Raw genomic sequence first — 27,562 nt, 5'->3', positions numbered from 1 at the left:
GTATCGATATCAGTCCTGTTTTTGCTGCGAAGCCGTCCCACTGTTTCAGGATGATCCCTAGGAGCGGGGAGACCGTAACCCCCCGTCGACCAAGGCCACCTTTTAGCCAAAACAAGCCCTGCGCGTTGAAGGGGGCTGAGTCTTGTTCGAGCTCAACCCACCGCTTGGTGGTTCTTCTGAGTATTAGGTCTAATATGCATTTACCTATTGTCGCCTTGTGGTACTTTGCAAGGTCCGGAAGGCTCGCCCCCCCCCCACTTCCTTTTTTTGGGTTAGGATTTTGTAACTCACTCTGGGCCTTGCTCCGTTCCACACAAATTTAACCAGTGCTCTTCTAAGTCACGCGAAAAAGGTCTTGGGTATTTGTATCGGTAGGGTCTGGAACAAGTAGAGGAATCTGGGAAGGGCGTTCATTTTTATTGTATTAATCCTGCCGAACCACGATAAGGTCAGGGATCGCCACCTCTCCAGATCCCTCTCCAACGCCGAGCAGAGGGGTCTGTGGTTGATCTCGAACAGGTTGTCCAGTTTAGCTGAGATGTTAACACCCAAGTACCTAATGTGGTCGTCTCTCCATTTCAGCGTGAGTCGGGATTTTAGGAGGGTTACCTCCAAGGGAGGGAGATTTATGTTTAGGATTTCGGATTTGTTGACGTTTATTTTAAAGTTGCTTAGATGGCTATATCTGTTTAATTCTTGTAATATGGCCGGGAGGCTAGATTGGGGGTTAGTCAGGTAGATGAGTAAGTCATCCGCAAATGATGCCAGTTTGTGTTCAGAGTGCAGAGTTGGGAAGCCCTTGATTTGGGTTTCTTCCTATGGCGTTTGCGAGGGACTCCATGACTAAGACATATAGGGTGGGTGACAGGGGGCAACCCTGTCTCATACCGTTGCGGATGTTTACCGAGCGTGAGAGCCTGCCGTTGACCCGGATCTGTGCCGTGGGACCTCTGTAGAGTGCCATGATCCAGTTCTGTAGTCTGGGTCCGAGTCCTATTTTATGAAGTGTGGCTTCTAAGAAGCCCCAGTTCACCCGGTCAAACACCTTTTCGGCGTCCACCGAAAGGAGGCTCAGGGGTGTTCCCTCCTGCTGGGCTCTTCCGATCAGAGATATTGTCCATATGGTATTGTCTCGGGCCTCACGGCCCGGGAAAACCCCACCTGATATCCATGAATCAGCCCTGGCACGAGGGGTTGTAGTCGGGAAGCGATGGTTCTAGCGAAAATTTTTATGTCCACATTTAAGAGGGAGATTGGGCGGTAACTTCCACATTGTAGTGGGTCTTTTCCCGGTTTTGGGATCACTGTTATGATTGCCTGTAGGGCTTGGGGTGGGAGTTCCTAGAAATGGCGTTGAATGAGCTGTGTAATAGGGGGACTAATAAGTTCCCGCATGTTTTATAAAATCTGGGCGTGAAGCCATCTGGGCCTGGGCTTTTGCCTATTTTGAGCTTCTGAATCCCCTCCCGAATTTCTTGTTCAGATATGTCTACCTCTAAAGCCTCGGATTCCCCGCAAGGTATGGGGTCCAGGCCGTAGTCTTCCAAATAGGTTGTCAGTCCAGTGTCTCCGGCACCCTCAGGGACCATACCTTCACTACGGATGTTGTAGAGCTCCTCATAGTATTTGTGGAAGCATTCCACTATCTCTGCGGTGGCGTGTACTTCCTTTCCTCTAGAGGAATTCAGCGCAAAGATGTAAGAGTGGGCTTCTCGAGGGTTAAGGGCTCTAGCTAACCATGCACTACATTTGTTCCTGTATTCGTAGTATCCTCCTCTCAGTTTGTCTCTAGCGCATAGGGTAGCCTGGTCCATGATTGCCAGGATCTGTTGACGCAGTTGAGAGATTTCTGCACCTGTGGTTGCAGAGGCTTTTGCTTTGTTGGACAATTCTGCGTTATCCAGTTTCGTCAACAAGTCCCGCAATTTGTCCGTCCTCTCCCTCTTGAGCCTGGCCCCGTGCGAAATAAACACTCCCCGCAGTACACATTCAGAGCCTCCCATTTCATGGTTGGGGCCGTTTCGTCGTTTTTATGGTTTTCTATGAAATTTTCTATGGTCTGGTGTATCTCTTTCAAACAAAGGGGGTCTCCTAGTAGGTTGTCGTTTAGTCGATAATTCCGTTGTTCATTCCTACCGTCTCACCCCGCTAGCGCCCCATAGACCGGTGCGTGGTCTGACCAAATGATCCTGCCAATTGAGCTTTTGGGCGCTAAATCTAGGAGACTATGTGAGATGAATAGATAGTCCAGCCTGCTATAGCTGTTGTGGACCGCTGCATAGCGAGTAAAGTCTTTGACCTCAGGATGGAGTGTCCTCCAAAGGTCAATGAGTTTAAGCGAGGTCAGCTGTCTCCTCAGTCTACGTATGGCCGCCAGGGAAACGCCAGACCTACCTGGTGATGAGTCAAGTTGTGGGTCCATGCATAGGATGCATCCTCTTTTGGATGGGCAATTTAATCCTCTGGCGTTGTAGGTACAAAAGGATGTATTTGTCATGTTGTGAATTGTTGTCTTGGGTCGTCGCTGCCGTACGAGACAGGGGGGTTAGAGGTGGAGATAGGAGTGTAAGTGAGGAGGAAAGAGTTGGGTGACAGAAATGTAGTTATCTGTCAGTTGGGGGATAGAGCCCCAAACTTAGCAGTGTAGGTATCTGTCTGGCCAAAGCCAGGGATTAGACGACACTTAATGGCGTCTAGCCTGTTGGGAGAAGTAGGAGGCGATACCGTCACGCGTCCTCCCACCTCACCCACTAATTCAAGTAGAAGTGCCCCTGTAGGGCAAAAGTATAGAACCCGTAACTTTTAAATGAATACTTTTCAACAGCAGTCTATGGACTTGCGGCTAGGGTGTGCCTGAGAGCTCTCCGTGGCTTATCTATTATAGCCTGAAAATGTGAGGGAACGTTGAGGGAGGGAAGGGGAGGAGGGAGAGGCGCTAGGGAGGGGGGAGAAGAGAGAAAGAAGAAAAAAAAGGGGGGGAGGAGATAAGGGGGTAGGTGGCGTGGGGGGGGGGCTATATCGTTACAGTTGTCGATTGACGTCCTCAGGTCCTCATAGGTGGAGGCGTCTCTCAGGGCTCCCTGAGTCAGCTCAGTTCTTGTTTTGGTATTTCTTGGTCTTTCTTGGGCCTCAGGTGGGGGGGTTGAGTCCGGGGCGGCTTTTACTCTTTCTCTTCTCGGGTCGTGCCTCTTGCCAGACCTCTCTGGGAGCTGCGACTGGAAGGGATGGCAAGGATGGCCAGTCCGGGAGCGCCACCATGGGGAGCTCCAAGGCCCCCCGGAATCTTGGGAGGTCTGCTGGGGTCTTGAAGATCGCAGTTTTGCTGTTTTTGGATGTTATCAGCTGAAACGGGTATCCCCATCTGTATAATATGTTTCTTTCTCTCAGAGCGTGGAGAAGCGGTCTCACCACCCTGCGGAGCTGTAGGGTACGTCTTGCCAGATCTGGGAAAATTGTAATTGGAGTTCCTTTGTGGCTGAGAGCTGGGTTATTGTCCCTGGCTTGTTTCAGAATCGCCTCTTTGTCTTTATAAAAGTGGATCCGGCATATTACGTCGCGGGGTCTACCCGGGTCTTCTGGTCTGGGGCCCAGGCTTCTGTGGATGCAATCTATTTCTACAGGTTGTGAGCGATCGCGGTGCAGCAAGGAGCTGAACAAGTTTCATGCCCAGTTTTCCAGCTGTGAAGGAGTTACTTCTTCAGATAGGCCTCGCAGACGTATGTTATTACTCATGTGCCTGTTTTCCAGGCCATCCAAGTGGGATAGAATATCTGAGATCTGAAGAGTCTGAGCGTTGATAACTTGGCTATGCGTGTCTAACATAGAAGATGCAATAATGCATCTATTTGAACACCCCTGATGCTGCTGATGTTCTCTTTTGTGATGATTCTACTTGGACAAAGGGTCTACGTCTAATTTCAGCTCTTCATCTAAAGCCTACCTACAAGCTCTAGTGAGTATTGTCTCTCCTATTTGTAGACGTGCTGCAACTCCCTCTTATCTTTGGACTGTGTCTAACATAGAAGACACCTCCTCCTGAGACTCCTCCACAGTTTGCAATCTGTGACCCACGTGTCTCAATTCTTGTTGCATAAGAGACAAGGCTTGCTTATGGGAGTCCTCTAACCTCTGAAAGTCTCTTATTGTGGGTAGTGCTCGCAGATGCTCCTTCCAATCCCAGGAGTCTCCTTGTTGTAACTCTTCTGGGCATTCGCTGTTAGGCGATGTGTTGTGGCTACGATTATCAGTGAGGCTCCGGATGTGGAGGTGGTTACTGGTACTGGGTGGGAACCGTGTCCGGTCGGTATGGTTTTTTTGTCTGTGGGGCGTTGCCGCTTCGTCGGGGTGGCTGTCGTGGCCCCTGTTGAACTGTGGGATGTGGCCCTTGTCCTGGCAGCTGTTTCCAGCAGGGGGGCTTATTGCTTGGCGCTGCATTTGTGTTGTGCACTGATTGCTGCCATTGGGGTTCTCCTGGGACCCTGCTTCTTGTGCCTGCTTGTGGTAGCCTATGCTGCCACCTCTGTCCTCCTGTGAGGGTGTTGGGGAGGGGGGCTCATAGTTCCTGCCCTGTCCCGTTTTGCGTGTAGCCCCTGTGCTGCTGCTGGGGCTGGGTGTCATGTCACTCTCCTTCTGGCCCTCACTGTCTTCTGGGGACTCTGGGAATTCTTCAATTCTCAACTGCATCTGTCACACATGACAGCTGCGGTAGAGAATCCTGCTGCTGGCACCCCGTCATTGGATTTCAGGGAAGGGCTTTAGACATAAGCCCTTCCCTGAAAATCCAAGAAAACTAGTGTAAAAAAAAAAAGCATACTCACCCTCCCTTCAGCTGCCGGGGCTCAGCCGCGACTTCTGGAGCTGTCCCCGTCTCTGTAGTTCTCAGTTATCAGCAGCCGGGTATTTAAAATCCCTGCCTGCTGGTAGCTCTAATTGTGATTGGCTGAGCGCTACAGAGCTGGGGACAGCACCAAAAGTCGCGGCTGAGCCCTGGCAGCTGAAGGGAGGTGAGTATGCTTTTTTTTTACACTACTTTTCTTGGATTTTTAGAGAAGGACTCTTGTTTAAAGCCCTTCCCTGAAATCCAATGACGGGGTTCCGGCAGCAGGATTCTCTACCGCAGCTGTCATGACAGCTGCGGTTGAGAATTGAAGACTTCCTCTGCATGCGGCAGATGTGTTCTTCATGCCCGCAGGAGTAACGGCAGTGGCGTAGTGGTAAGTTTTCTTTGTTTTATTTTTACACTAAAATGTTTCTTTTTCAGGGAAGGGCTGAATGCAGGGGTGCGGGCAGAGCATTGCCTTCAATGGAGCCGCCGGCAGCAGCCGCAGCTTCATTGAAAACAATGTGTGCATTCCCAGTGCACGCATGTCCTACATTTGCAGGCATGCACCTGCAAAGTACAGACATGTGCACACACCATAGGGAATGCAATGTTGCAGATACAAGCGTGTTTTTGTGCGTGCGTATGCACACACAATAACACGCTCGTGTGAGCCCACCCTAAGTCAGCTATGCATTGACATAGATTTGCAATATAATTTATGCCAGTTTCTTGCATAAGTTATAGTAACTGTACTGGGCTATGGAGGCGCTACCCCCTTTCCGTCACACTTTAGAAAAGTGGCGAGAGAAACACCAAAGTGCAAAAACTTTAAAACTCTTGTACAACTATGTGGTGCACAATAATTTGTGACTTTTTAAAGACACCCTTGCGTCACGACTCTTAATAAATTCCCCCTTTGTGTTTCAATGCCCCCACTTTTTGGTCCTACATCCATATTTCTTAGCCCATGAAATATATGAACAACCCAATCAATATAGTAGTTACCGAAAAAGTATTCAAGAAATCTGTCTTCTGTATTATATACCAAGCTCCCTTTACCAAAGTGACACAATGTTCTTATACAGTGCAGGATCTGAGTCCCTGGCGGCGTAGTGTGCTACTGATGGTAGCCTTTGTTACGTTGGTCCCAGCTCTCTGCAGGTCATTTACTAGGTTCCCCCGTGTGGTTCTGGGATTTTTGCTCACCGTCCTTGTGATCATTTTGACCCCACGGGGTGAGATCTTGCGTGGAGCCCCAGATCGAGGGAGATTATCAGTGGTCTTGTATCTCTTCCATTTTCTAATTATTGCTCCCATAGTTGATTTCTTCACACCAAGCTGCTTGCCTATTGCAGATATAGTCTTCCCAGTCTGGTGCAGGGCTACAATTTTGTTTCTGGTGTCCTTCGAAAGCTCTTTGGTCTTCACCATAGTGGAGTTTGGAGTGTGACTGCTTGAGGTTGTGGACAGTGTCTTTTATACTGATAACAAGTTCAAACAGGTGCCATTACTACAGGTAATGAGTGGAGGAAGAGGAGCCTCTTAAAGAAGAAGTTACAGGTCTGTGAGACCCAGAAATCTTGCTTGTTTGTAGGCGACCAAATACTTATTTTCCACCATAATTTGCAAATAAATTAGTTAAAAATCAGACAATTTGATTTTCTGGATGTATTTTCTCATGTTGTCCCTCATAGTTGAGGTCTACCTATGATGTCAATTACAGGCCTCTCTCATTTTTTAAGTGGGAGAACTTGTACAATTGGTATCTGACTAAATACTTTCCCCCCCCACTGTATCTGTCTTCCCTAGCAGATGGGCAAATAGCGTCACGATAAAATTGATGTAGAATGGTGTATTGCGAGAGTTGACCATAAAGGGAAACTCAAAGTTCACCAATTACAAATTCGAAGAAGTTTCCCGTAATGAGTGATGATGATATTTGTTTTATGTACATGATTTACGTTGCCCTTATAATGTCAAGAAATATGTAATCCCGTGTTTTAATTCATACTTGCTGGAATAAAAGCAACAAGACATATTGCTGCCTTTTTGTCTCCTTAAATGTTATAACAAATACACGTTGCTGCTTTTATAATATGTGACATTTTAGAAGCTTAATTGCCTGCAGTGCAATTACATTTAAGTGCAGTTTCCTTCTTAATTTAAAGTGTGCAGTGTATTAAAGAACTAGGTTGGCATTTTCCAGTACTAACGCTGTGACTGACAGAAACCGAAAAAAGGAGAGACTAAGAGATGCAACACAAACACATAGCAAATGTGATGCTGAGGATCACAGGAGGGTCGCTGGAGTAATACTCTGCCTGCAGTACATCGCACCATATAATTGATATTCTGCAACAATATATTAGAAAATCAGTTAAAATTGTAGGTTGGATTATTTAAAAACAATACAAAACTTTATTGATATTAATCCCCTTAGAAGTTGAGGTGCTCCAATAATAAAACAAACTATATACAAATTCGCCGCAGTTTCCCTATCAGTCCAAGACTGGAAATAGACTATTTTATAAAAGCTTTAGATGGCAGCCTTGTTTTTTACTTCGGCTGTCCTATGTTATTTTTAATTAACTTGAATTCCCAACAACCCTACAAATTATTAGATGTGGTTCCTATTTTAAAGAGTCTTTTCATCTAAATAAACTTCTACTTAAAAGCTATTATGAGTTCTTGTAGCCACTGAATAGAAGACATATACTCCTATGTGAGGGATTGGATAGAGAGTGCTGTAATCCAATCACCATGTACCTCCTCGGTGCTTGGCTCACAGATCCACTTCAAGGCATCTTTGCAAGAAAGATTCATGAAAGCCACATGACTAGACATGAGCGAGCACCCAAATGCTCGGGTCCGCGTTATTCGAGTCGAGCTTTTCGTAAAATTCAAGAGCTCTACTCGAGTAACGAACCTCATTGACTACAATGGGAGACTCGGACATTTTTGTATGTGGGACGCCGGGTGCCAAGCCTTTTTTTTTTTTCTCTTTCTAGGTTCGTCTCTCTCTCTCTCGCCTGCCTGACAAAAAAATTTGCCATTGACGTGCGCTGCGGCGGGGAGGGGCCAAAACAGGCACGTCACAGCGGGGAGGAGGCAAAAACTGGGGCAGGGTCGGACATGGCTTGATGCTCGTGCTAATACTTGAGCGAGCATCCAGCTTGGCAGAGTATGATCGCTCAACTCTACACATGACACCTCTTAGTAAATCAGATGCTCCTATCTGAATACAATGTGTTCTATGACTCTTAGGACAGGAGTTGGGGGTACTTTTCATTGGGTATCTTGTTGCGTAGGGTGGCCATGAGCATTAGGTATAGACTGAATGAACTCATCAATTTCGATGGATCATCTAATAAGTATGGCACACTCCCGAATATTGATTTCAAACTGACTTATCCTTTTGTTCTTGGGGATAAGCTGCTGTCAAAGATGTTTGGCAGTGACTTTCTACCAACACTACATACAAAACACATGCATGCTCGGCTGTGTATGGAGGCCGAACAATCTATGAGAAACCTGTGTATAGGAATTAGTTTTCCATGCCTAATCTGTGTGCTTCTATAGAAGTGGAAACAGCTTGAAAAATGAGTTTCTCTGTCTGTTTTTATCTGATACATTTGGGGAACTCATACTCAGCTCATACTAAATAGGGCCATATGGAACTTCAGTGGTGGAGCTGACCCATCTGTAGAGAAGGCATATTAGCCTATTACTCCCCACTTCTACACAAGCCAACCTAAACAATCAATCACCATGAACCAGCCAAACCAAATAACCAATCACCGTGAATCAGCCAACTCAAATAACCAATCACCAGGAATGACTAAATCCAAACAACCAATCAGGTCGCGAATAGTGTGCATTTGGGGAGTAATATAGATATATGCGTACAGCAGGGTATGTTACTGTATTTTTTGATATACTCCTTTACATAAGCCATAATATTATATTAGTGAAATGTTGTATTTTTTTGCATTTCCTGGATAAACTGGTGTAGGTACATCACAAATCAGCCTATTCTTCTGGATGTTACGGCATTTGTTTTAATGTGCTTTAATGAAATTAACAAAAAAAATAACCCGAGCATGATGGTGTAAAGAATAGGCACTCAATTGCATATACCCTTACATGTTATATATGTGTGACCACACTCTTTCATGGATTTCTGGATAAGCAATCATTTGCAGCGAACTGTGCATTTTTAGGTTAAGGCATTGGTCGTATTTTAGTGAAATTCATCATCATTTATATGAGTATTAGGTAGTTTTATTAAACTCATTAATGTTATAAGCCCTAGGGCTCAGTCACACAGGCGCATCCGGGGGCGCCAATGCGCCCCTGTTACTGCACGAAGAAGACGGCCGCACTGCAGGTGCCGACGACTCTCGGCACCGCCGGAATAAAGAACACATGACCGGCAATGGAGCCCTAAGGCTTATAGCATGTGACTGAGCCCTTACTCAGACTGACCATTCTAATGAAACTGTAGTTTGTGCAATATACTTTCAGCATATGTCTGTGATCCTAATTCATATGAACTTGTATGAACTAGTAAAAATTCTGTCTAATACCTGATTCAATGTATTGTTCAACCATTCTCTATTTTTCTTTATCAAGGCAACCAACAAAGGGAATGCACACATATCAAAAAATGGCAAAGCACGCAACATTTGTAATATGGGCTGCGTTTTCTGAGCTGGACATGGGGCAATGGCGGTCACATGATTTCTGGACAATTATGCTTATGATGGCCTTGATGTGGTTTATAAGGCTTTATCTACATTATTGCACTCAGTGGCTTTTCCTCCAGGCTATTTCCATTCCTGTTTTCACGTAAGCATGATTTGCTGGGTTTAAAGTGCACCTGTCTCCAATAATTAGAATTTTATGAGTCAAACAACACTGTATAGACTTTGTTATTTCTATATCAAGCTATAGATTCTGGAATATTAGGATGTCGTTATTTATATCTAAAATGCTGGAACCTTATTTTCATTGTGTGTGCGTAAACACGAAATTGATTTCTGATATCAAATGAACATTTTTAGAAAAACCTATATAGAATATAGTACATTTTTCAACCCTATTTATGGCATTACAGTTATTGAAGTCTTTTAAAAAACATATTTTTTTATGATTTGTTACATATTTGCTCATTTCTGTTCTACTGACCCTGATGATGCATTTTTTTTATTTTGTTCTAATACATTCCATAAAAACAAGTGGTACATTGACAACTCTGCTCCTTTACATTGCTATACCATAGTTGTAACAGAATATAGAACTACACGCTAGCATGAATGAGCCATAAGTCCATGTGAAGCCCTGTAGCTAATAGTATGGATTCAAAGCTTAAAGAGGACCTGTAACTTCTTCTGATATGTTGGTTTTGGTAAATACTTTTATTCCCTGTAATATAACAACTCTGGAGTATCTGCTTGTATAACATTGCATTGTGCCATTCCTAGAAATTACTGAGCAAATTGTCAATAGGGTGTAACCAGTTGGGTGTGTCCCAGCATGCTGTCACGTTGTCAAATCAGTGCTGACATTGCCAGACTATGTAGGGACACACCCCTTTGACAAGGGGGAATGGTAACACCAAAATGTCAATTTATTAATAGATTTGTAGGAGGAGTAACATAGGAACAATACAGTACAGAGTTCTAAGAAAACATGATATTGTTAGCTTAGTATTTACAAAAACAGACATTTCTGGACTTGTGACAGGTCCTCTTTAATACATTTGCATACATTTGGTAAAAAGAATGCTAAAGATACTCAATATATTTGACAGACTGCTTACTCTCTTATTTTGACATCTAAGAAATAATGTGAGATGCCTAGGTTATGTTCACATCAGCATTTACTGTTCCATTTTCCTGCTCTGCTCTTAGAGGAGGAGCGTGGAATACTGTTACCCTTCAGGCATGGAGGGGATATGTAATGTTCCTTCCATTCATCACTAACCCAAGATATTCTACGTGGATAGTGAGACCAGCCACTCTTAAGCCTGACCCCAAGGAATGTGGGCCATCACCCTTAGGCACTGTGAAGCATATGTGTGCTTTTATGCTGCAGTGATTGCAGAAGGACTGTCACATAGCCCACATCAAAACATCAGATCATTACTGGGTAACCACCTTCCTTCATCTCTGCTACAAAGCCAAAATGACAAATTTCATTCTGGCAGTGTAGAGGGACTTCAAACACTATTAGGATAGAATGTTAAGCAGCTTGAGCAGAGTATTTCCCTTATGGGGATACATCTGCAATGGATCCCAACTCTGTGGCTCATGGTGAAGGAGCAGGAAGCTGCTACAGCAGCACCACCACCAGTAGCAGGGGAAGTCTAACAGGTGTGGCATAGTTTTTTTCAGCCTGTTACAGCCAGCAGCAAAAGCACAGGGTAGGACTCGCAGTCATAGGTAGCATATATCCATGATGGTCCCAGAGCATGTCAGCTCCTGTGTAGATGTACTGAAATATGGCATTGGCTCCTTTGACCTATGAGTCTCTAAGCTGGATGAGTAGACTTTGCTTGCACAACATGCTACAGAGGTGCTTTCCTCATGCAGTGTGAATTGGGTAAATGAACCAGGCAAGGATTTCACCTGACTTCTGCACTCCCATTGAAACTTACATAGATTAGTTAGCATGCTGGCAATTTTTACTCACTTATAACTGAGCATACATTTATATGAAAGAACAGATTTGCTTTCAAAATGCTGTTGCTGCTGGTGGTGGTGGTGGTGCTGCTGTTCTCCTTCTGTTCAGCTGTATTTCCTCCACCTCCATTCCCACAAGGAAAAAAAATGTAATCTTGAAAATACAGATCTACAGCTCTCATGTTTCCACGAGGAGCACAATTTGCTCTCAAGGTGCTGCTGCTGGTGGTGGTAGTGGAAGTGCTGCTGCTCTCCTTCTCCTGCTTCCACCATTTGTCCTTGCAAAATGTATGACATTGCTTTTAAAATAAGCACCACAACTGCTGCCTTGCATAGTGAAGTTTCTGGTAGCTCTACAGCCATTCCTTGAAATAGAGCCACACTTGTGTATCATGTTCACCTTATCCCTTTCTCCCCAGATCCAATTTATTGAAATGCCCATTCGGCATTCTCCCTTCACCCTCCTGATCTTTGACAGCCAAGATCAGGAGGGTGTCGGCGGTCACATGATCACCAGGGGAATGTGGAAGTATTACTTCTGCATTCTCTTTTCACCCTCCTGATCTCGGCTGTGACTTATAGCCGAGATAAGGAGAGTGCCGGCGGTCACATGATCGCCGGGCAGAATGCGGAAGTAACACTTCCGCATTCTTTCTTCATCCTCCCGACTTAGGCTGTGAATGACAGCTAAGGTCAGGAGGCTCCTGGCGGTCACATGATCATCGGGCAGAATGCGGAAGTGTTACTTCCGCATTCTCTCTGCATTACATAGCGCTAATTGAGCACTATGTCATGTGTAAAGGAGAAGGCGTTAAAAAACATTTCTGCCTTCTCTTCAGGGGTCCTCGATGAGGACAAGTGCAGGAGTGCATCTGCACCCAATGTGCCTGAAGAGCGGGTGCAGATGCACCTCTGCACTGCAGTTGTGGACTTGTTCCGACATCAGAGCTATAGAGGAATCTCATGATGTCGGAACAGGTCAGGAGTGGAAAGGGTTAAAGAATTTCTCCTTGTAAAATATATGACATTGCTTTTCAAATAAGCACCACCCATTCTGTTTTGCATTTGCATAGCTAAATGTTTGGTAGCTCTACAGCTTTTCCTTGGAGAAGGTCCGTGCTTGAGTGTTGTGTCCACTTGGCAGAATTTGTCCTTGTAAAATTTATGACATTGCTTTCAAAACAAGCAGCCCACCTGTTGTCTACGCCGGTGCAATTTTTTTTTTATCTAGGAGACCCTATGTGGATCTTCTTTTGTTTTCAGTGACACTCGTGTGCTTTGATTGACCACTATACCTTTGCACACTATTTTGACCTACTTCTTGGAGGGGCACAGTGTTTTCCAGATGTGTGCCTATATGCCTTTCTAAGTTCTTTTTTGCTGTATTGGGAACCTTCTAGAGGGCAAATTAGTGGACCTAATTTTTAACTCCCATTGATTTTAATGGGAGTTGGAATCATGATGATTTTCGTGAAATTGTCCTGAACCTGATACAAACCAATTACTCCACTAATCGCTCGTCAGCTCAGGCAGAAGTAGTGCTATTCCTCATGTATACATATGGCAGCTTATTCCGAAAAGTTATCTGAAAGGACTGTTACACTTTAACTATCAATGACTATGACAATTATATTTTTAGATATTATTTATGAATAAAATCAGTATTTGTTTCAATTCCCAGGTTTACATTTTACCCTCATACTGTAGAGTTGACCTATCAGCATTCTTTAATGCATACAAGAGAGGAGTTGTTTATGGTCGTGGTGGGACCTATGTCCTTAAATGTGTCAATGCTCCTAATGATTCTTCTAAGATGGAGCTGTCAAATATTGTTTCGCTCATTCCCCACTATCTTGTCAAAGTTTATCATTGCTCTGGGTCTCTGGACTGTGCTAGACCCTTTGGCTGTGTTTATAGTGGATTCATTCCTTGGGGTAAGTCACTAAAATAACTCCTATAATGGTCATTTAAAAATAAGAAAAAAATGAAGTTTCCTATTTTTGCTGTGTGCTACTGTGTGTTACTACCAGTAATCAATTACTCATGTAGTATCTCTTATCAAACGTTGTGCTGAATCTATGAGATATAAGCAAGTAACCATAATATAGTATTTTGGTGAAAAAGAACATCTGAATGAATGATTTTTGGCAATGGATTACAATGTTCAAGCTACAGTTTTACATGCAAAAGGTTTAATAACTGTTCGCCTTTACATCCTGGGGTGTAAAAAGGGCAAATATTTAATCTTGTAGATAATGGGGTTATATTCTAGAGTAATCGCAGCGAATAAAAAAATACAATCATTAACTGTAATAGAACAACACTGATTACAGAATATTGATCAAATATGTTGAAGAATCGGAAGGCTGTCTGGCCAACAGAACTCAGTAGACTAAAGGCCGGTTTAGACGGAACGATTATCATTCAGAAAATCATTCGAATGAGCAAAACTGAAAAAATTCATTCAGTTTATGCCTCAGTCACACGGGCGTTTTTTCGCGCGATTTGCGGATTGCATAATGGATGCGAATCCGCAAATCGCGTGACCGAGCCGACGATTCGCTGAAAAATCTGCACCTAGCAGCGTTTTCAGCGAAATGGCCCAGCTATCCTCTGTCACAGCTGTGGCACAGCTGTGGCAGAGGAGAACGATGTTCACCCATTGAATTCAATGGAGTCGGCAATACAGCCGGCTCCATTGAAAGCAATGGGCTCCTAGCAAGCGCTGGATGAATTTTCGGGGAAGGGCTTAAAATATAAGCCCTTCCCTGGAAAGCATCCTGAAAATGTGTAAAAAAAAAAGTATACTCACCTTTTTCCTGCAGCCGGAGTTCAGCCACGTCCAGCCTGCAGTTCTCCTGAACTGCTCTTTGTAGTATTCAGCAGGTGGGGATTTAAAACCCCCGCCTGCTGAATGGGCTGCCTCTGATTGGTCACAGCCCTCACCAATCAGAGGCAGCTCTCACCCACCCATTCATGAATTCATGAATGGGTGAGTGAGTGCTGCCTCTGATTGGCTGAGTGCAGGGACCAATCAGAGGCAGCTCTCAGCTGTCATTCAATAGCTGTGAAGGTTTTATGGTCTCTGAATTAGTGGCAGGGGGTCACCAGGCTGTGAAACACTGGATGACTAGTGCATGATAACTGCAGGATTCTCAAGGAGAATAGTGCAGTTTAAATAAACTGCACAAGCATGGCACGAGCTGGTGATGACATTGTTAAGGTCCTGTTACTTTGATTAATACTCCCTATATACTGTTAAACAGACTGTACTTAGACAGCAGTATAAGCTGGGGACTGGCCTCTGTTATTATACTCATGTACCTTATGTGTTTTATTGAGAGACTATTTTATGATGGAATTTATGTTTATTCATATTTTATGTTGCAGAGACTTGCTTACAGTGCGGAGAAGCCCGTAGCAGACGCAGCCAAACTCTACTGGTTCTTCATTCAAACAGAACAGTCTGGCACGCCTGGCATCCTCATCACTTTGCTGATATATACAATGATTCTTATCATATCCTCCTCTGTGCTTTACCTTTATTTGCTGAGGTAAGAAAGCATGATGGCAGATAGCAAGCATGCAAACTTTCTTGTTGTCCAAACTGTCCGTAATTCAACTATTAATTTTTAGAAAATTATAGCAATGTGCCACACAGCTCTGCTACATGCATGTCACACACAGCTCTGTTACATGTATGTCACACAAACAACTCTGCTACCTGCACATCCCATACAGCTCTGCAACGTACAACTTTCATCTCATACAACAGGGATTACAACCAGCACAACAGAGTCCTGCACACACTTATCACCCCCTGGTCATGTGATCCCAGACTCCTTCCACACAGGTGACCACATGACAGTGACATCACCACAGTTCCTGTAAACAGACGGCTGCTGCATGACTCCGCAGGTTTGTAATAAAGTGAAGGACCTGTGATGACATCACCATCATGTGATCAGAGACGGAGCTCAGAGCCCCGGATACTGATTACACATCTTCACATGTAACTCACACAGTCACTCTTTTACAGACAGGTGGTCATTAATATTCCATAGCAACTGAGGCCACAGGATTATGTAGGGGATCTAGTCCGCCCGTAATCTGCGCAGGGATGAAGGACCTGTGATGACGTCACTGTCATGTGATCAGGGGCGGAGCATGTAACTCACTCTCTCATGGACAGGTGATTGTTAGTATTTTGATACTGCCTGCATTTCCACCACTTTATTCTAGGATTGTTTGAAAGGTAGCGGCAAAACTGCTTTGCATCAGTAGCTGGCTTTTATATAACCAACTTATTGAAACAGTTGCTAACATAGCTAAACAATACTTCCTGCAGTCTGAGGTTTTAAAAGTGTCAGAGGTTTTTTTTTTAGATTCATGTTTTATTTGAATTTTCATATTAACAAATTACATAATAATGCTATAGGCGTTGCAAATTCTCGTAAAAGTAAGGCAGGTTTGAAACACAAAGATAGACATCTGTTACTCTGGAGACAACAGTATATGCCACAGAGCAGGGGAAAGGGGTAAGAGATGGGTTAGACAGGTAAATGTTATACATCCCTATTTTGTCGATTTCAATGATGCCTTGTATAGCCACGCTATCTGGGGATCATTCACATGGTCTTTTTTTTTATTTCACACTTTTCCACTGTAGCTGAGACATCCATAGGAGCAACATCCATAGCAGCTCCAGTTACAGGGGAAACCAACTAAGAGAGCTGACCTGGTCTGCTAGGACCCTGCACCTCTGCATGGCAGGGGGCACTTGGCAGACATGTGATCACTAGGTCAAATAGCGGTAGTAATAGCCTGTAAAAGAGAATGCAGGAGCGGATAAAAACAGCTTCTGCCTTCTCCTCTGGGTCCTCAACTGTGACTCACAACTGAGGACCCGAGCTAGTGCTGATTGACTGTAGGAACAGGATCTTTAATCCCGCACCTTACTTTTGCTATCAGCCAGGATTAAAGCCCAAGGCCAACAACCATATATGTATCCGGCTTAGTCTTTAAACAATTAAAATAAATTTACCATAGCTTCTAAGTTCAAGGAAGCAGGTGCACCAGTGTGACCCACCAGATATTGCTTCCATCCTATATATATATATATTGCTCAATTTGTGGTGCCACAAACTAATTGGACTTGGGGTAACTTTAATCTAGAAATGGAGTATTAATTGCTTTTGTGGCAGCACTTAGATTGGTTACTAAGTAATGCCTTTAAATGTGATATTCTTTTGAACTAAGGGCTTACTCAGACGGGCTTATATGAGTTGGGTTTTCATGCCCGGCTGATGTATACGCTGCTCCTCTCTGCAAGGGGAGGAAGTGAGACGGGAGCTAGTACACTGAGCTCCCGCCCCTTCTCTGCCCCTCGTCACTGTTTGCAATGGGAGGGGCGGGGCAGGTGGTGGGACTTAGCTCCGCCCCATCCTGCCGCCCCATTGCAAACAGTCGTGAGGGACCCAGAGGGGGTGGGAGCTCAGTGCACTACCTCCCAACCCATCCCGCTTGCTTCCCTTGCAGAGAGGGGCAGCATATATCAGCCGATTGTGAAAACCCAACCGATGTACGGCCGTCTGAAAAAGCTCTAAGATCTAGGAGAACCATTTCAGGAGATAAGATTATCTTATTTTTTCAAACTTGGCAAATTTTTTTTTTTTATCTTTCTCAAATAGTGTTGGATAAGAGAAATGCTCCACCACAAATACCACCAGCATAATTTAGAGGATGATAACCCCATCTTAAATAGAGCCTCTGGCATTCTTTACCTCTAGGCTAATAAATTATGATGGTTTTTCTGTATCTTTATACAACAAGAATACCCATAAGAATGTTAGAATATTTAAGTTCTGTTAATGAAACACTTCACTGTTTTTCCTAGCATGCTATCTATATAGGTGAATTAGGTATGGTTGTATGCAGCAGCTGGTTATAATCTTCCATAAGTTTATTATATGGTTCCATTAGTCAGAAAACACAGTGCCCTAGATGTCCACAACCTCATACAGGGTAACCAAAAGAGATTAGCAACGGGGTTTTGTGCAGCATCATGTTCAAATTTAACACTCAGGTTGGGTGGGAAATGTGTCAATAGTTGACACATCTGGACAGTTGAAATGACTACTGTCCGGTAGAGCTAACCGACTTCTCTTTTTTTCTGTGTAAGTCGACATACACCAATCTGGGTTTTCTGGCTTATTTCTTGTAGGAAAATGAGTTTTTGTATCTGTTAGGTTGCTTTCTTTTTGTATTTCCAAGACTTAAAGGGGTTGTCCCGCGGCAGCAGGTGGGGTTATACACTTCTGTATGGCCATATTAATGCACTTTGTAATATACATCGTGCATTAATTATGAGCCATACAGAAGTTATTCACTTACCTGTTCTGTTGCTAGCGTCCCCGTCGCCATGGATCCGTCTAAAATCGCCGTCTTCTGGCGATTTTAGACGCGCTTGCGCAGTCCGGTCTTCTGTGCGGTGAATGGGGCCGCTCGTGCCGGAGAGCTGGTCCTCGTAGCTCCGCCCCGTCACGTGTGCCGATTCCAGCCAATCAGGAGGCTGGAATCGGCAATGGACCGCACAGAGCCCACGGTGCACCATGGGAGAAGACCCGCGGTGCATCGTGGGTGAAGATCCCGGCAGCCATCTTAGTAAGGTAAGGAAGAAGTCGCCGCAGCGCGGGGATTTGGGTAAGTACTAAACTTTTTTTTTTTAACACATGCATTGGGTTTGTCTCGCGCCGAACGGGGGGCCTATTGAAAAAAAACAAAAAAACATTTCGGCGTGAGACAACCCCTTTAAGATCTTTTCCTAATTCTCACTAGAGCTGAATTGGGCAAAGAGGGAGGCTAATTCCTTGCCTCTGTCTTTCTGCAACTTGGATGCTAACATGATTAGAATATCTCATCTCTAGATACAGCTTACTTTTTCCCCCAGAGTATTACTTAGTTTGATTGTATGAGCATAGGTTCGGGAGTTTTGAAGGTGTAACTTTGACTCCTGACTAGAACTCAGTATGAGGGTCAGGTATTAAGACAGACAATTCATACGTCAGTCTTAACATTATCTTCCCGTTGGCAAACAATGCCCCTAGTATATGAGGAGGTTATGCTGCTACATATATTAGGCATATCTCTGCTCCATCGTGCACCCACACGGAAATCTATGTGTAGATTTCGCGTATAATTTCTGGTCTAAAACTATATGGAAATGAGTTGGTCTGGGGCGGCCACATGCCCTCCTGACAAGCCGCACCTCTTTTTCAGGTACCTGTCAAAAAGTCACAACATTTTTGCACAATTGGAGGTCCTATGCTTTTTCACCCACAATAGTCTCTTCTTTTTTATTAATGGGCCTAAGCAATAGTTTTCGGGATGCAACACATTTTTACAAACTACCGGCTACAAGGTGGTGCTTGATGGTCAGAATTGATACACTTTGCTTCCTCATTTGGATCAGAGCAACATGAATCTGATCAGCTGTTTTGAATCTGTACCATTTAGAACATACTCTGATAAATGTGTCCTCCTTGTTTGCGGTTGACTGAGGATTTTCAGGCCGTGGACCACTACGTACACTCTAGTTTTCGGCATATCTCTTGAGGGTACACTGAACACCACCAAAGGAAACCTTATGCATGCAGGCAATTTCATGTAAACTATACTCTACATTGCTCAACTATGGCAAATCGCTCTTCGATTGCTAACTCTCCCCAGGAGCATTTTCCGAGACCAATTTTTCACAAGTTTACACAAGATCATCGGCGACTACTGGAGTTTTTTCACTGTATGCAGTGATGATTTAGTGTAAAAGAAAAGCTTTCTTTGTTGTTCATAGCATCCAATCCCAGAGCGGCTTTCATTCCACATTCTGCTCTTGAAAAATGAAGGCTGTGCTGTGATTGATTGTAATGGGCAACAAAGACAGTTTCTCTTTTACATAAGATAGAAATAAAAAATGGGTCATAAAAAACCCTATGCTCATAGGATTCCCTAGATGTATCTAGTTACTTCTATATACACTCCAATGTATAGTCGTCACTTACTTCAAAGGAGGGGGGGGGGGGGGTACGATATCCCAGAAGCCCCTCCTATAGCCGATGATTCCAGCAATAGTTCCAATTTGCCAGTGGTGTAGACCATGAATGCTTTCTGCATCCGGCGCTCGAAAAAGAAGACAGCTGGCAGGTGTAGCCTGGCAATTATCAGGAATCTGCAAACACTAATGGCTGCCATACATAACGACTATACATTGGAGTGTATATAGAAGTGTATAGAAGTAACTAGATACATCTAAGGAATCCTATAAGCGCAGGGGGTTTTATAACCCATTTTGTATTTCTATCTTTTACACGGAAGGATCCTCCTAGTGAAGTGGATGCCATCCAGCATAGGATCCCTGAACTATCTACAACCAAAGGTGAGGCAGCTGGAACCCTAGGGTGCCCAGCGGTCCACATCAGGTGAGACTTTCCGCGTACTTTTATTTCCATTTTCTCAGGCGCAATCCCACATTACAGCATCTCATTAGTTTCATAGCCCCGTTTCTTCAAAAACGACAGGAAAAAATTAAAAATATGATGAATGTGAGTGCTGATAGCAGATGGACTAATTTCCTTGCAAAACACATATATTATGTTCATCCTTCACTGGGAAATTGATGAATATGCGGGGGGGGGGGGGGGCGTACTGAAATTAATGAGTAGTAGTGGATATTAGTTGAAAAATTTAAGTAGAACTGGAACAATAAATGCAACTTCTGTAACACTGAGGCATCAGATAGCTTGGCACAAGTTACATAACATTTCTCTTAAGGGTCCGATTATACCAAACTATGTATCATTTGGAAGATGACATTGTCTAGTTGGCTCACACGGCCTGTTTATACAGGCAGATACATCGTTGGCTCATTCAAAAGAGAAATTGTTCAGTCGTTTATTTACTGTATAAGTGAGAACAACCAGTTGGTTGGTAATTAAACCCAACGAGCCAATGATGATTTTTATGCCTACAATGAATCGTTTATCATTTGATCATTGGCTGTGTTCACACTGAACAATTATCGTTCAATTCCGCTCGTTTTAATGATTTTTTGAATAATAATTGTTCAGTGTGAAAGGGCCCTTATATGCCTCAACTACCTCCTCGGATGCCTACCACTGAAGTGTGCTATACTTGTATTTATCTCCTTACAGTTGCATTCATGAGACATTTAATGATTATGGAAGACCCATGAAGGCTAATGTTTGTAATCTTTTTTATACTATCTATGTGCCTGCCACTTCTGAAAAACTGTGACATACTCAATGAAATCCCATAGATACTAATAACCCCCACCCACCTGGAAGTCAACAGAGACTGAAACATTAACCACTGTCTGACATCTGAAGACATTCTGATTGAAGGCTGTACAGCTCCGATGTCGGAAGACGTCCAGCAGGGTATTCTTACTGTATATTACTGGCCGCTCTGTGGTCTGGGGGCCTCTCCAACATGTCCCATACCACACTACTGGCTCTAGCCAGCAGATGGCGCCATTGTATAATGGCAGCAAGAGTAAGCCCCCTAGGAAACCCTGAATCCAAAATTGGATTACAAAGGGTTAAGGCCCAATGTCCATGGCACACATGGATTCTGAGTGCAGAATCCCACATAGAATTCACCCGTGCCCGCGGCCATGGAACATTTTCTCACCTCTCCAGAGCCAGAGTGGGTCTCCTCCGTGGTGGCCGGATCTTCTTTCATCTGCATGACACATGCGTCCGGGCTTGCCGGACGACGCACCCGACGCATGCAGAGTGCATGGTTTTTTTTTTCAAAATCTCCTGCTTTTCCATGGATCCACAGCACGTCGACAGTGTCAGCCGTGGGTGTGCCGCAGATCAGACGGCTTCTATTGACTTCAATGGAAGTTGTCCATGCGGAAATCCGCAGAAAATGGAGCATACTGCGATTTTCTCCCAGGAAAAAAATGCATCCGTATGCTTTAAATTGTTTTGCGGATGCTAATGCATCCCTATGGGCAGCTTGATTTGTGGGTGCCCTGGTCGGGTTCCACAAATCAAATACGCCCATGGACATTTATTTTTATTTTAATCAAATCATTTATATTAAGGTTTTCAACAATTCAACAAAAGACAGACAAAGCACAAACAACCCCTTCCCAGCAGGCACAACCCCACCTCAACCTTTCATAGGACGATATTCAATTGTTTCTTGTTTGGGGGGTCCCTCTATGAGAAACACCCCCAAATGGGTCTCTCTGGAGTCATCTTGAAGATAGACCCATATGGATCCCATGTCACTTCATATAAATAACTTTCTCTAACAGTATAATATCATTAATATTTGTACAAATCGTGATCGGGTCGGATGATTGAATCCAATGCATTGAAATTAGATTCCAACTTTGATATAATAGTCTTGAGATTCCTTTAAAAATCCATCCTGACACTTCAACATTTCCCAGTATGCCCATAAAGCAGCCTTTTGGCTCAACAAGGATGTTTCTACCATACATCCTAATGATAAGATCTAGAATTTCTGCAGGAAAGGACCCATGGTTGAGCAAACCCAAAACATATGTCTGAGATATGGCGCTTCTGTGATTCATCTTGGGCACTTAGGGCTCAGTCACACGGGCGTTTATTGCCGCGATTTGCGCATGCGCATGCGTCCGGCGATTTTTTAAAACCATTGCTTTGCAATGGTATCGGACACATGAGCGCTTTTTATGCGCTCGTCCGATAAATTAGAGAACAGAAATCGCAGATCGCACCTATCTGCGATCTGCGATTCCTGTTCTCTTCTCTATATGCGCTCAATGGGGCCGGCGGCAGCAGCGCCGACCCCAATGAGAACATATAGAAGACAAATCATTCTTCTCTGCCACAGCTGGAACAGCTGTGGCAGAGAAGAACGATGTTTGCCCATTGAATTCAATGGAGCGGCAATACAGCCGCTCCATTGAAAGCAATGGGCTGCCTGCGTGCGCGGGGTTAATTGTCGGGAAGGGGTTAAATATATAACCCCTTTCCTGCAATGCATCCTGAAAAGTGAAAAAATAAAAAAAAGGATGTACTCACCTGCTCCCGGCAGCTGGAGATCCCGGCGGCCGGCCTGCAGTGGGTGTGAAGGGGGTGTGACTCAGGCTTGCCCCTGATTGGCTCAGGCTGAGCCAATCAGAGGCTGATCTCAGTCACACCCATTCATGAATTCATGAATGGGTGTGACTGAGACTTGCTTCTGATTGGCTCAGCGCTGAGCCAATCAGGGGCAAGCCTGAGTCACACCCCCTTCACACCCACTGCAGGCCGGCCGCCGGGATCTCCAGCTGCCGGGAGCAGGTAAGTACATACATTTTTTTTATTTTTTCACTTTTCAGGATGCATTGCAGGAAAGGGGTTATATATTTAACCCCTTCCCGACAATTCATCCCACACTCGCCCGCAGCGCTTGCATTCAATGGAGCCGCTGTATTGCCGTCTCCATTGAATGCAATGCGCTGGACAGCTCCGGCCCGTTTCTAATGAAACGCGGCTAGGAGCAGATTTTCGGGCGATTTTTGGGCCGATTTTTCGGCGCCGGTCACGCGATTTGAGCATGCGCATCCGTCATGCGATGCGCAATTCGCGTGAAAAAACGCCCGTGTGACTAAGGCCTTAGAGTCACCCCTTAGAGGGGCATTTGGAGGGGTCTTGTACACCCTATAAGTAAGCATGGAAGAAAAGTAAGGCCTCATTCTGACAGCCATATTGTAGTTGTACCCAAGAATCTTAAGTGCAAACAGCACACGGACACCTGTCTGATCGCCACAGACAATGCATAATACATGTGCTATTGTCATCCATGAATATGGACCTGAATGGGACATGCAGCAATTTTTTTTACATGGACCACTGATCTGTATGAAAACTTGCCCATATGCATAGCCTCATAAGCTATAATGGGTCAGTGTGCTGTCCATGAGATACACAGACAGCACATGTATGGAAAATACAACTGTCTGAATGAGGCCTTATAGTAGATAGAAATTCCAGTGACCTAACATAGTAACAGTATGTAAGGCCAAAAAAATACACATGTCCATCCAGTTCATCCTATTATCCCCCAATGTTGATCCAGAGAAAGGCAAAAAAAAAAAAAAAACAACAATGAGGTAGAAGCCAATTTTTCCCATTTAAGACTAAAACTTCCATTTCGACTCCAATCTTGCAATAATCCCTGGATCAACAACCTTTCTGAAGTTGTTAGTGATTATAACTAGAGTTGAGCGAACGTACTCTTCCGAGCTTAATGCTCGTTCGAGTATTAGCATACTCAATGGTGCTCGTTACTCGAACAAGCATCAAGTCGTGTTTGACCCCGCCCCAGTTTTTTGCCCCTCCCTGCTGTGATGTGTCAGTTTTGGCCCCTCCCCGCTGTGACGCTGTGCCCGCCAATGGCTATTTTTTTGGCTGGCTGGTAGGGTGGAGAGAGAGAGAAAGAGAGGAAGAGAACCCACGAATACAGGAAGAAAAAGAAAGCTCAGCACCCAGCGGGCCCCATACAAAAATGCTCGAGTCTCCCATAGTAGTCAATGGGGTTCGTTACTCGAATAGAGCTCTCGAATTTTATGAAAAGCTCGACTCGAATAATGCGGACCCGAGCACTTGGGTGCTCGCTAGAGATGAGCGAACACGTTCGGCTCCGCCCCTTTTTCGCCCGAACACCGAACTTTGCGAACACTTCAGTGTTCGGGCGAAAAAGTTCGGGGGCCGCCGTGGCAGCGCGGGGGGGTGCGGCGGGGAGTGGGGGGGAGAGGGAGAGAGAGAGGGCTCCCCCCTGTTCCCCGCTACTGCCGCCCGCGCCGCCGCGCATCTCCCCGCCCCCCGGCGGCACCCGGACACGTACGCGCGAACACTGCAGTGTTCGGCAAAGCCGGTGTCCGGGTGCGGATGTGTCCGTAACGGACACGTTCGCTCATCCCTAGTGCTCGCTCATCTCTAATTATAACATATAATATTGTATTGCTCAACAAAGACATCCAGGCCCCTCTTGAACTCTTTAATCAAATTTGCCATCACCACGTCCTCAGGCAGCAAGTTCCATAGTCTTAGTAGATGCAAAACATGTATTGAAATACTAGCCAACCTACCTGGAAAATAGGTGGTTACTAGGGGAAAAAAAATAGCACATGAAATACACTGGGGGAGCAAGAAAATGGTGTGCGATAGTTAGAAGATAGTTTAATGCTGCAAAGAAGTATAAAGCTGATAAAACTATTTATCTGCAGTTCCCACACTGGCAATCGGTTCTAATATGTGCAGATGGAGCATCATGTATTGTACAACACACATCTACTTTACGGTATTTCTTGTGTATAAACACTATATTAAACTACTGTCATTTGCCTTTTTTCTGTATAAAATTGGAATTCATAAATGGAGCCGTTCCCTTTGATGTTAAATAACATAGATTAATTTCTAATGTGCATTCCATAAATAACTACTTTTTATAATATTTTAAATTAAACTGAGAAATCCTTTTTCACCCTTATGTCTAAATATGAAAAATGAGGCAGATTGTTACTGTAATATCAAAAGCTTTCAGATTTGATATGCCCAATATCCATCCTTTACTTTGAAATATACATTGAAAATCCTGTTTACTTCACTGGTGGATGCTAAAAGGATAACGGATGACCAAAGAGAGCAAAATGCAAACCAAATACTCTGAGGCTCATAGAATTTCTCTGAACGTATAGCTGATCAAGTCAAATAAATAGCAATAAAGAGTCTAATAGACAAAAGGGAATCTATAGTAGGAAGCTATTTTGTCATTGGTTAGTTGATACAAAGCAGTGCTGCAACCAGCATGGATTTATCTGTATTTGTGGAATAGTGAAAGCAAATTACAGATAATTCCCATGAAAGCATAAAAAATGCTAAACATAAAATAATCTACATCTGTGTGCCTGTGCTTATGATATAGACTTACAGCTCAAATATTGGAACAAATGATATTCCAGAGGTATCAGAATTTAACGTGACTTTCTGCGCCAGTTTAGTTACATTTTAATTCTACATTGGGTTTTATTGTGTTGTGCTAAAAGAACAAGTTTGTTTTTAAAGTTATCACAATCAAGTTATGACGCTTTTACACGGGCCAATAAGGGCTCATGTCCACGGGCGGATCGGATTCCACATGCGGATTTCTGCAGCAGGAGCCCTGCGGAAACCATTTTTGGTAGATCGCGGCTGTAATGGTTTTCCCGCGTGGATGTATCATCCGCGCAGAAAAAAATTTGCAACCCCGCCTCTCAGCCTTTTCTGCACCTCCCTAATTGATTTTAATCCTTTCCAATTCAATGTCGGGCCTGCCCCGACATCATCATTTTCCTCCACAGCTCCGATGTCGGGACAGGCCCGACACTGCAGTGCAGGAGTGCATCTGCACCCGATCATCAGACACATCGGGTGCAGATGCACTCCTGCACTGGTCCTCATCGAGGACCCCCGAGAAGAAGGCAGAAAGGGTTAAAAACCCTTTCTGCCTTCTCCTTTATACATTACATAGCGCTCAACTAGCGCTATGTAATGCACGGTGATTCCGGCCGGCGATCATGTGATTGCCGGTGTCACCTTATCCCCAGTGGTCACATGAACGTCAAGCCAGGAGCCTGAAGGGAGAATGCGGAAGTATTACTTCTGCATGGCGATCATGTGACCGCCGTTGTCACCTGACCTCCAGCTGTCATCCAGCTGGGATCGCCGAGCCGGGAGGCTGAAGGGAGAATGCATAAGTAATACTTCCACATCCCCCCCCCCCCCCCCATGATGTAGTGACCACCTGCACCCTCCTGAACCCTGTCAGATCAGGAGGGTGAAGGGAAAATTAATTTTTTCTCATCCATTCTCCCCAACTCCAATTAATTTGGAGCTGGGGGAAATGGATGAGAAAAAATAAATGGATTGGAAAGGGTTAATCTTCAAATCTGCAGTGCATCCGCAATTGTATTTGTAGTTGCTCTGTGGATCTTCCGCACCCATTGACTTCTATTGAGCCCATCCGCACAGAATCCGCACTGAAATGCAGCATGCTGCGATTTGTTTTCTGCACCAAACGGTCCGCAAATCAAATCTGCATGCTTAAATTCAGTTGTGGGTGCCAGTGGTTCCCTATGGGTACTTTAAGTTGCGGATCTTCCGCGCGGGTGATTCCAGAAATCAAATCCATCTGTGGATATTGAGCCATGATTGTTCAGATTCCTGCATCCGGCGGGAATCTGAATGAGTATCATTCAGTGTAAATGCATGCTCCGACTGAATGACGAATGAGAATTTGTTCGCTTCTCGTTCGTCGTTTGACTTTTGCATGAAGAAAACTGAACGACGGAGAGGCCGTGTAAACACGTGGTCGTCCACTTATGAACGATTGCCTGTTTATTGTGAATGGAGGCGGGCTGGAAGAATCTTCGGTCCAATCTAGACCTGACAGGTTGTCCTGTGTAAAAGCACCCTTAAAGTTTGCTGTATCTTATCATACATGTGTGAGTCTAAAATTATTCACTCTCCAGTTATATTAAAACTTCTGTTAGCCACATTGTATTATCAACGCTTTGTGTTATGTTGCCGTCTCCGCAGTCACTGTTGTGTGGGTTTGAATGTGTCACATTAGGCTGAGGTTCAGGATGGGTATTGTTTCTCCTTAGAGAGAGCACCTAAAAGGTATGAAGAGACATGTAAAGGCCCATTTAGACACAACGATTATCACTCAAAATTCGCCAAAAGACGTCTTTTGAGCGATAATCATTGTGTGAAACTGCAATGACATTGTGCAATTTTCGTTATCCCGTTGCTCATCGTCGTCTTTCAGCATGCTCCCCTGACACAACTGTGACAGCTATGGCTGTGGCCCCATTGAAAGCTGAGGGTTTGCAGCGATGATTTTCAGGGAAGGGCTTGAAATATAAGCCCTTCCCTGAAAATCATGGCAAGCTATAAAAAAAAGTAAAAAAAAAAAAGATTAACTTACCTAGAAGAGCCGTCCAGCTCTTCTCTCCAGC

The sequence above is a fragment of the Eleutherodactylus coqui genome, chromosome 9, assembly GCF_035609145.1.
Source record: "Eleutherodactylus coqui strain aEleCoq1 chromosome 9, aEleCoq1.hap1, whole genome shotgun sequence".
Lineage (NCBI taxonomy): Eukaryota > Metazoa > Chordata > Amphibia > Anura > Eleutherodactylidae > Eleutherodactylus > Eleutherodactylus coqui.
This window is presented reverse-complemented; position numbering follows the sequence as displayed.